Source organism: Lactuca virosa, chromosome 1 (assembly GCF_052849685.1).
Source record: "Lactuca virosa cultivar CGN04683 chromosome 1, Lactuca_virosa_CGN04683_v6, whole genome shotgun sequence".
NCBI lineage: Eukaryota > Viridiplantae > Streptophyta > Magnoliopsida > Asterales > Asteraceae > Lactuca > Lactuca virosa.
The window spans coordinates 25,106,148-25,114,821 of NC_136426.1; the positions used below are offsets into that span (position 1 = coordinate 25,106,148).

At 37.2% G+C, this 8,674-nt stretch overlaps 1 non-coding gene across 1 annotated transcript; it reads right to left on the minus strand.

Annotated features, from left to right (window-relative positions):
• Nucleotides 1-6,414: 6,414 nt before the first annotated feature.
• Nucleotides 6,415-6,521, minus strand: LOC145151849 (small nucleolar RNA R71). The gene has a single exon (XR_013732400.1). It is a non-coding gene; the product is annotated as a small nucleolar RNA R71 (small nucleolar RNA).
• Between the last annotated feature and the right edge of the window lie 2,153 nt (nt 6,522-8,674).

Here is an 8,674-nt window from a genome sequence, read left to right on the forward strand (position 1 = left end):
TTAGCAGTGCCAAGAAAAGAGTTCCTCGATCTACAGTCTAAAGTGGATCAAATTTTGGCTGCAGTCACGTCTGAAACCCCGAAGACCGCTGAAGACTCAACTCAACTGTCACACCCCCAAACCTAGGATGGCGGAAACGTCCGGGGGTGGAGGACTTCATGTATAGTATCATAACAACAATTTAAATAGTGATCAAAGTAAACACAACCAACATAAATATAATTGAAAAAGTTACATCATAGTATATGTTTACATGTTTCCAAATCAATTACATTATGTTGACAAAAATGAAATGTTTGACGCCTTAACGTCCCATCCTCAAAAGCGCTTGTTTACCTGATTATTTATTCCCTGAGAATACAAGTAGTTTGAAATAGTGTTAACAATTAAGTTGGTGAGTTCATAAGCTTTTGAATGTAGTGATGAAAACCTTTTCCTTTGTAAAAGTAATGTTTGTTCCAGAAAAATCCAATATTTTCCTTAGAGTGTGAATTGCAGCCTTAAATCCAAAGACCAAAATGTACAAGTAATTTCCATACTTATAGTAAAACAATGCATGTTTAAATTGACATAAAATCGTTTGATTTAATGAAATTCTCGTAATTCCTTTGAGTTGTTAATACTTTATGTGAGTTATTATAACCATACTATGACCTAGATGGCCTGAAACGACGTTCTTCAGGCGTCGGAAATGTTATGACATTTGTCACCCATAGACCTCGAGGTCCTACTGTAGCTAACAGAAAGGTGTGGGGTGTCAATCTCAATATAGATCTATACACAACTATCACGCTCTCCCTCAAAGAGACTCTGGTTACAATACAGGACTTATAGTGCATTACTTGAAAAGTAACATGAAGCGAATGTCTCACAATTTAGTCATTAACGGATTTACGTGAAGTGAATGAAAACCCTTTTTGTATAAATGGAACCTTTAGTAATGAACTTGTTGTGTAGTGCATCATAAACTATACCTATTATAGTTTATCAAATGATAGTAGTAGTAGTGAACATAAACTATACTTACAATAGTTTATCAAAATGTTTGAATGCAATGGATATAAACTTTGTTTATTTTAAATAAATTACCATCTTTGTGGAGGTAAAAGTCCATCTGTTTTCTGTTGTATGTCTATTTACCAAGACAAAATGACATATAATATAACACATATATGCACATAATGATACACACCTTGCTCGACAAATTACAAGGTGTGAATGAAATAGATAACATTTTTCTAGTGTTAACATTTCTATTCCTGTTCTTAGAAGATTTATAGAAAAATCATCAAAAGTACAAATCAGAATCTGTAAATTCTGAGAGTTTGGAAAATGTGTCTAGTTTGTTCATAAATTTTATTATGATTTTTAATGACTTCCCACTTGTGTGAAAAAGCCCATATTCACAGACTGGTCCGAATTGGTTATTGAAATGATAGGTAGTTTTGAAAAAATCACCATCAATTGTATAAAAATCGTATGGTGATGTGCAAATAGTCATTTTAAAGGTATGAACCTCAACTATTTTCACCTAATACAGTTTTGAAAACTAAAATGTTTAAGTTGACCAAAACAGTTCGTGAATGAAGTTACACTTTTCTGATGAAAGCTGTTGGGTGAGTTTAGTTGTGTTCTTGGTGTTTTAACTTGTATCCCCCCCTTTAAAACTTAAGAAAAACATGAAAAGATAGGGGTATGAACTCACCTTGTGTGATTTCAGTGGGTGGATGTTGAAGAAAGGTAGTGTTCAACTCAAGAACACTTAGAAGGTTGCTTGAAGATTCGAAGAACTAACACAAATATGATGATGTTTGTGTAAGCAACCTATGATTTGAGTAGAAAGAGGTGGAATAATCATATGAAGGATAATATTACTTACCAAAAGTAGATGAAGATCTTGAAATTCAACCTTGAAATCTCGAAATTTAGAGAGATAAGTGAGAGAGAATGGAGTTTGTTCTTTGGTGGAGAATGAGAGAAATGTGAGGAGGGGTAAGGGTTTCCGGCCTTTGACCAAGAGTGTGGCTGGAAAAATGGTGGGAAAGGACAATGAAATGACCAGGTATGGTGGAAGGACAAGGGCTGGTCATTGAGTGGGTATGGGGTGGTTGCTTGTGTCATACACTAAGGCAAAGTCAACACTTCACTTCTAAACCATACCCACTAGATTTTATTCCTAAGTAAAGATTTCCCTAATAATGTGATTAGATTATGGAAATATGGGGTCTTATATGTCAAAATATAAGTTTGGGTGAAAATCCCGCGTTAAAATCACGAAAAACGGGCTCAAAACGCTAAAAATATTGAAAACCGGGTAAAAGTTGCCAATTTCCGAAATTCAGGGTCGGAGGTTCGGTCCTAGCCACTAGAACCGAAAGTAGATGGGAACCGAGAGTAGGGTTCGGTCTTGAGCAGCTTCGCATCTCGGAACCGAAGGTTGCATTCTCGGACCGAAGGTGTATTCTCGGACCGAAGGTGGCTTTCTCGGACCGAAGGTCAAGTTCGGTTTCTTAGTAGGTTCGGTTCAGGAAGGTAGTTTCGGTTCTCAAGAGGTTTCGGTTCCTTAAGGGAGTTTCGGTTCCTAAGAGGGTTCGGCTCCTTAAGAGGGTTCGGCTCCTTAAGAGGGTTCGGCTCCTTAAGGCTGTTTTTCGCGTAAACTTCCGTTTTCGAGCGGTTTTCGACTAAATTAAGGGTCGGGATGCCCCGAGTGATTATAAGAAGTTGGGAGAGATTTTGAGAGAGATTTGACATACTTGGAGAGATTTGGCATACTTAGAGAGATTTGGGAGAGATTTGACATACTTGGAGAGATTTGGCATACTTAGAGAGATTTGGGAGAGACTTCTTTTGTGACCTTTTTGAGTGTTTGGCTTTGTAACGCAAGGTCCGTAAACCCCGTTAAGCCATGTTTAAGAGTCTTACACACCCCCGAAGGGTATGTAATAGTGTTTTATCGCTTTTCTACATCACTTACCCCGATTAGGGCTCAAGAATTCTTCACATACGAACTTTCCAAGTGATGACTTCTTATTAAAATAGCGAATTGTACAATAATTACATAACGTAAACCCTAGTATACAAGAGTTAGTAGAGTTGACCGTTTTGACTTGACCAGAATTTGACGGTTGTCACATCAACAATCCTTGATCAACATAGTTCCAACCTTGGAAACAAGAGAGAAGTTCACTGCTGATAGAATGTTTATTCGCTTGGAAATGGGCATTCGTCAGCTGGATAATCAAAGAACTATGGATCATCAGGAGCTCATCAAGCAAGCCACAAATCCTATCGAAGAAGTGCTAACACTCAAGACCGAACTTCAACAGACCCTGCAGGCTCAAGAAAACAAATATAAGCAGCTCGTCGATGAAACCCATACTGCTTATGAAACAGGGTATTCAGTTCTTCAAGATACAATCAAAGGGTTGAGGGGATCTCTAACTACAAAAGAAAGTGTTAATGAAATCCTTCATCTTACCAAAGGGATTTATCAAACACTTTTCAACCCTGATATGCCGACCAACAAGGAAGTGTGTGCTTAAATGGCATCCCAGTTCAACACCACTTTTCAGAAGCTTGACGACTTGAAAACTTGGTTTGAGGAGTAGGTGGAGCCTGCTTCCTAAAAAGGGGGAACTGATCCAAACCAGAGAATAAGGATTGAAATCGTATCATCCTCAAAATCTTCTAAGTAAAAAACTCCCTCGGTTCATCAATCCAACACTCCTCCTCGGCACTAATCTTCTTCAGTGCATAACAAAGACCCAAATCCTTATGGTTCTACGCGGAATTTAACACCTCCTGCTTCTCCTCGGCCTCAAACTCCACTCACCTGCAAAATTTAGAGGAATATGTTTCATCTATTCACTCTGATGACTCCCCGACGACGGTTCAAAGGAAGACTGATTGGGGAGCTGTAAAGTTTGCGGATGAGATATAGAGGGCACAAGGGTTTGATACCACTTTTGATGAGACTTTGATCAATTCTTGGGTAAATTCTACCTGGAGACTCTTGGACTCAGACTACATTCCAAGTCTCACATATGCAGAACCTCCTTCAGACGGCTACTGAGATATTCCAATTTCTCCAAACTCTATATACTTTCCCGTTTTTCAATTGATATTGCCATATTTATACACATTTTTAGGCAATATATTAGTACATTTTTATTAATATTTTGGTTATTTGCAAAGATATATGGTACTTATTGGATTAAATTGTATTTTTCCGCCAAAAGGAACACACTTGAAGATAAAGGACCGAAATTGACAAGAATTGGAACTTTTGAGGATGAAAGCCTAAAAGAAGGAAATTTCAGCGAAAAACCCAACTCACAATGTGAGGGATCATATCTCACGATGTGAGAACCAAGTTCTAGAAGATTGACATACGAGATTCAGTTTCCTTGGAAGATAAGGATAACAACCGAGTTCACGACGTGAGGCATCAATGCTCACGACGTGAGCAATGTATTTGCCAAAACTATAAATTGTCCTTCACTCCTAGGATTTGAGGAGGCTTTTTAGAGGTTTTTGGAGAGGTTTTCTGGAGAAGAGACCGAATTTAGAATCCAGAAAGTGCACAAAACATCCTTGGAAGGAGAACTACTTGGAGATCAAGAGATTGAAGAACACATCATTATTGGTTTGATTACTTCAATTATGTCTACTATTATTGCGAATTTGTTTATGTTTTCAGCCATGAATAGCTAAATTTAGTAGCTTTCGTTTAGCTAGATGAAGCTTTAACTCTATGGTTTAGTTATCTAATTTATGGATTTTAATAGTTGGTTTTGTGCTTCTATTTGATTATCATTACCTAACATGTTAATATTTGTGACTTTGATTGCTTGAATTCATGTTCTATGTAGCTTAGTGATCATTAAATTACATGAACCATTTACATAGTAGTTTAGTGACTATTAAATTACTAGAGCTAGAATCGACTAAATCTTAGATAAGTGATAAAAGTAACTAATTTAGTTATGTTAGAGAACATAAATTATGACCATAATTGTGTTTGCTTAGATAAATCTTACATAACCTATCTATAATTAATAACTAGTTATGTGTTTTGCTTATGTATGACCATACAACATAGTTCAAGAATTGGTGAAAAGATTAGTAAATTTGGACTTGAATTGCTAATTGAATAATAATTGGTGAACAACTTCAATAATCCATAATTAGTAACTAACCATAGAGGAGAAGTGGATTCGAACTAAACGGAAGTGTTTTTAGAATATCGATTAAGACTTTCAGTTAATTGTTTAAGTTTGTCTGAACTTATAAAATCAGATAAAAACCATTTTAAACTTTTGCTTGTTTTAGGTTAATTTTTAGTAATCAGATTAGTTAATTAAATCTGTTCCTTGTGCTCGACCCCAACTTACTTTACTATACTATAATCCGACTAGGTACACTGCCTAGGTGCATTTTAGCTAGTTAAGTTCGTTAGGTTATAAATTTAAAACTAGATAGGTATATTTTTGTACACATCAAGTTTGTGGCGCCGTTTCTGGAGAACACTATTTTAGTTTTTAATTTAATTGTTTTAGGTTAATCGATCCTTTTTGTGGGGTTAGACCTGCAAAATATTAATTTTTAGCATTAGTTTTTTTTTTTGAATTACTGAACTCACGACGTGGTATCATTACCACATCGTGGTCATAGCTCAGTAGGATTTTTTGGGTAGCTTTTGTTCGTTTTTACATTTTTATTTCTGTTTTTGTTGCAGTAGTATATGAGCGTGGATCAAATATACCTTTGACACCACCACTTGAAGATCCAGAGTCAGCTTTTCATAAAAATAAGGAAAAGTACGCAGGAGAATCCAACACACCAAAGAAATCACCATTCAAGGACTTAAAGTCACTTTTTAGTAAAAATAAGAACAAGCACGTAGGAGAATCAAGCAACACCCCGAAAGATGAAGATAATTTTGAAGGCATTGAGAGCACTCCTAATAAAAAGGAAGTTGGTTACGAAACTGACAAAAGTAGTGAACACGAAAGCGAGCCAAAAGACAAAATGACGGACATTGCTGACATGACAATGGAGGCCTACAAGAAAAGAATAAGAGAGGACACTAGTCCTGGACTTGTGCAACCCGCAATTCCTGCTACTGCTACCTTCGAGCTTAAGGGACATATCCTTACCGCGCTAAAGGATATTCCATTTACTGGAAAAGACCATGAAGATGCATACAAGCACCTTGATGAAGTTAATGACATAGCCAACTATTTCAACATTCCTAATGTTCCTCGAGAGACTGTCTTGTTAAGAATGCTTCTGGTTACTTTTAAAGGAGTAGCTAAAGATTAGTTGAAGGCACTTTCACCAGGTTCAATCACCACATGGGCATAAATGCGTGAAGAATTCCTCCAACAATTTTTCCCACCATCTAAACTTTCTAAACTCAAGAAGGCCATAGCAAACGTTGAGAAACAATTGGGGGAGTCCTTGTACGAATCTTGGGAGAGATACAAGGGGTTAATCAGAAATTGTCCCCAAAATGATTTAAACGAACACCAAGAGGTTTCGATTTTCTTTGATGGGGTGAATGTCACTACGAGGCAACTCCTTGATTTACAAAGACCTTTAACTAAGAAGAATCCCATTGAGATAAAAGAATTAATCGAAGAATTTTCGAAGCATTCACGAGAATATCACAACCCTCGTAATGATGGAACAAGGGGAATCGGGCATGGTGCATCGGAAGATATGGCGGCGGTTATGGTAATGTTAAGTAACATGGATAGAAGAACGACCAGGATGGACCAATCCATACACGTGATACATGTGGGTTGTGAGAATTGCAATGGTCCGCATTTGAATAAAGATTGCCATTTGGATGATAACTGGAATAGGAAGACTCAAGTCTTCTACTCAAGTGGAGACCGATATGATGACGACTGAAGGAAGCCAAAAAAGGAATGGTTGTCTTACGATGAGTACAAAAATCAAAAAGAGGAGAAGTACAAGCAAAAGGCAAGAGGGTTTTATCAAAAAGAAGAACCAACATCCGAGAAGAAAACTGATTTTGAAACAATGCTCGCCCGCTTTGCAGCCGCTTCAGAAAAAGGAATGATGAAACAGATGCAGCCATGAGAGACCAGGTAAATCTAATAAAAGATCAACAAGCTTTACTCAAAAATCATCAAGCATCAATCACAAATATTAAAGATCAATTTGGGCAATTGGTTGCATTAGTTAACGAGCAGTCACCTCCCAAAAATCCCGATAATAAACCACAACCGCATGTCATGGCCATTGATACTAAAGAAGACACAATTTATGAGTTCCTAGAAGCCTTGGAAGAAGAGACAAAGCAGCCCGAAACACAGCCAAAGCGAATAAAAATCAAAGATAAAATTATAGATGAAACACCGACCTCACAACGTGAGGATTCAAACCTCACGACGTGGGCCTAGTCAGAACAATTTTTTTTGTGTGTTCGAACTTATCAACCTCCACCACCGTTTCCTTTTCGAGCTACAGTTCACCTGTTGGAGCAAGAACATATCAAATTTATGAAGCAAGTTAAGGGTATTCCTATCAATACTTCTTTTATTGAAACCTTGGCACAAGTACCCGGAAATGTAAAATTTATTCAAGACTTACTTGACACTCGCCAACAACTAGAAAAGACCTCTAAGGTAGTCCTTAGTGAGCAGAGTTCTAAATTTATTATGAAAAGGATACCAAGGAATATGGGAGATCCTGGACGCCTTACACTTCCATGTGAATTCGAAAACAATATGAAGACATTTGCTTTATCCGATTCTGGAGCAAGTATAAATTTAATGCCTTATTCATTTTATCAGAAGCTCAACCTTCTAGAATTTAAGGCCACTAGAATGACAATTTATATGGCCAGCCGTTCAGTGACTCATCCTCGAGGCATAGTTGAGGACATATTGGTAAAAATTAGAAAATTTATTTTTCCTATTGATTTTGTAGTACTTGACATGAAGGAGGATAAAACTGTCCCAATTATCCTTGGACGCCCTTTGCTAAATACCGCACGAGCCTTGGTGGATATTCATGAGTCCAAGATTACCTTAAGAGTGTGGAATGAAGAAATGACATTTGGAGTGGAAGATAAATTCAAAGGAGATTGTGCTCAAAGTGAATTATTTCTCATGGATGAAGAAAATGAGTTTGAAGAGTTGGAGAAATTAATGGAAGAAGAAATTCAAATAATAAACCAAGTGAAGCGAACTAAGCTTAGAGCATCAATTCTAATGGTTTTTGAAGTATTTGCTTATAAAACTCCAAAGTCTCTAGTGAGTGAGGAAAGTGAAGAAAGTTTGGTGTCCAGTGATGAAAAAGAAGAAGTTACTAAAGACATGGGGCAACCAACTTTGGACAAGGGGGATGTTGAAGCTAAGGAGGTACAAAAAGAACGGAGAGAACCTGAACTTGTTTTGAAAAATAAGGGGGTAAAACGGAAGCTTGAGGAAGGCAATTCTGGAGTGAAAAAGGAAAATTCTAAAAAAACGTATCTTAGAAGAGTGTAAGCATACAAGAAAAGATGGAGGGAACAGAAGGTGCACATGGTGATTGAAACTCCAAGCGATTCAACGTAGGGTGACACGGAGCCCGGCTCATGACTGCAACAAAAAGAAGCACTTCTCGGGAGGCAACCCGAGCTCAGTTTGCGTTTTTATTT